At 41.8% G+C, this 2,760-nt stretch overlaps 1 pseudogene; it reads left to right on the top strand.

The window, feature by feature from the left end:
- Nucleotides 1-539: 539 nt before the first annotated feature.
- On the top strand, nt 540-1,610 carry LOC109696875 (very long chain fatty acid elongase 1-like; annotated as a pseudogene).
- The last annotated feature ends 1,150 nt before the right edge of the window (nt 1,611-2,760 follow it).

Raw genomic sequence — 2,760 nt, 5'->3', positions numbered from 1 at the left:
CATTTTATCTGAGCTACATAATTATTCTAAAATTCTTATTAAGCTCTGCAGTAAAATCAAATGATCACAACTACTGAAAATCCTAAATGGAGGAGTGGGACAGAGGAGAACACACTTCTAACCCAAATGCGAACATTTTAAATTTTACAGAATTTCTCTTCAATATAAAATGGTAAAACTCAGGGGAAGTCACTAACAGGAGAGGGAGGGTAAAAGAGGAAATAAAGAAGGTGAATATAGTTGATGTACTTTCTATGCAAGAATGAACATAGACTCTTTAAACCTGCTGAAATCACCATAAGAAGGGGACTGAGGTAGACAGGAGAAAAATAGAGGGATGAACCAATTCAAGTTATAATACATATATACATGGAAATGTCACAAGGAAACTCCCTACATTATATAGCTATCTTAAACAAACAAGAATGTCTTTTTTTCAAAAATGGAGAACAGGAGGGTAAAATGGGTCCTGTCTGGGGTTGGTACCAGTGGGAGGGGAGAGGATATAAAGAAAGGGTGTAGGGAGAAAGTCAGCCCAGCAGATGAGGAAGTGGCTAGCAGGCTGGTCTTAGGGACTTCTCTCTGGCCCTATTCCCTCTGAGCCCTCCATTGCTGCCTGCCTGGCCCCCACTGAATTCTTAGCCAGGATGGAAGCTGTTCAGCAGATGATGAAGCATGCAGATCCCTGAGTCCAGAACCACCGTCTCATGGGGTCCCCATTGCCGATGACTTCTGTCCTCCTGACCTATGTGTACTTTGTCCTCAAACTTGGGCCTCATATCATGGCCAATCAGAAACCCTTCCAACTCCAAAGCTGCATGATTGCCTACAGCTTCTCTCCGGTGGCACTCTCCCTCTGCATTGTCTATGAGTTCTTGATGTCTGACTGGCTGAGTACATATACCTGGCAATGTGACCCTGTGGACTATTCCAATAGTCCTGAGGCACTTTGGATGGTTCGAGTGGCCTGGCCTTTCCTCTTCAAGTTCATTGAGCTGATAGACACAGTGATCTCTATTCTCCAGAAGAAAAATGGGCAGGTGACCTTCCTACATGTCGTCCATCACTCAGTGTTTCCCTGGAGTTGGTGGTGGGGTGTAATGTGCTCCAGGAGGAATGGGCTCTTTCCATGCCATGATAAACTCCTCTGTGCATGTTGTCATGTACCTGTACTATGGACTGTCTGCACTTGGCCCTGTGGCTCAGCCCTACCTTTGGTGGAAAAAGGTACATGACAGCCATTCCTCTGGTGAGGATCCTAGCCTGGATCCTTCCTTTATCCAGCCTGTCTCATCTTTGACCCCACTCAGTATCTTTCTCTATCCCCTCTTGCCTTCACTGATCCTGAGCCTTGCCTTTCTCCATCCTGGATCCAGTTTGTCCTGGTCTCATTGCATATCTCCTAGTACTACTTCATGCCCAGCTGTAGCTACCAGTACCCAATCATTACCCACCTCATGTGGATGTATGGCAACATCTTCTTTGTGCTGTTCTCCAATTTCTGGTATCACTCTTACACCACAGGCAAGAAACTGCCCTGGGCACTTCAACAAAATGGAGCACCAGGTGTTGCCAAGGTCAAAGCCAACGAGAAGCATGGCCTAGGATAGGCACCCATCTAAGTGCTTCAGGACTGCACCTTAGGCAGCATCCACCTGGTGTCCTTCCCACCTACATCTGTGACCAGATGTCCACAAGAAAACTCCTAATTCAATTCCTGGCACATAGTTGATTTACCAGAAATATTGAATACCTGATGGACTAACTCACTGATGGCTTTCCAAAATGTGATATTGTGGTTTGATTTTAGGTCATGCATGTAAGTCCTAAGCTTGAACTTATAACTATGGTACTTTCTTCTTTTGAAAACAACTATTTGCATTTTACCACCATAGCACCATAGCACTGTGAGGTGACTGTTGACAGTGAAATAACTAGGAAGATTAAAGGTTTAACTATGCTTCTGTCTTGTGAAGAAGGAGCTTCTAGGCCAAAGGTCAGAGTGGAAAATGATGGAGGGGTGAATTCAACTATGATAGATTGCAAGCCCTTTAGTAAGTGTCACAGTGGATACCCAGTACAATAATAAAAATAATTGAAATAATAAATTAGTAAAATAATAAAAACAATAAAAATTTAAAAATTAAAGATAAATTTAAAAATGGATAAACTCCACATATTCCACGTATGTAACTCATTTACAGACACTTACACAGTAGCCAAAACCCAAAGGTGGCAATCCTTTTTGGTGGATGGTCTTGAGCAGTTCACACACACACATGACTAGCAGATTTGTTTGCCCTAAAAATAGAAGAATAAGGGCTGAGTACACCTGGGGAAGGAGAAAATAATGAGACTAATTTTCAAGTGAGAATCATGAAAACCAGTATCTTCACCTTAAAGTCACACAAGGTGAATGATTCAAGTTTTAATGAAGTTCAAGTCAAATTTTGATTCGACAATGTTTCACAAGACAGAAGCATAGTTAAACCTTTAATCTTCTTAGTTATTTCACTGTCAACAGTCACCTCACAGTGCTATGGTGCTATGGTGGTAAAATGCAAATAGTTGTTTTCAAAAGAAGAAAGTACCATAGTTATAAGTTCAAGCTTAAGACTTACATGCATGACCTAAAATCAAACCACAATATCACATTTTGGAAAGCCATCAGTGAGTCCATCAGGTATTCAATATTTCTGGTAAATCAACTATGTGCCAGGAATTGAATTAGGAGTTTTCTTGTGGACAACCAAGGGGGCA

The sequence above is a fragment of the Castor canadensis genome, chromosome 10 (assembly GCF_047511655.1).
Source record: "Castor canadensis chromosome 10, mCasCan1.hap1v2, whole genome shotgun sequence".
NCBI classification, from domain to species: domain Eukaryota; kingdom Metazoa; phylum Chordata; class Mammalia; order Rodentia; family Castoridae; genus Castor; species Castor canadensis.
Note: the sequence above shows the minus strand (reverse complement) of the source record. Positions and strands in the feature narration are given on the sequence as shown.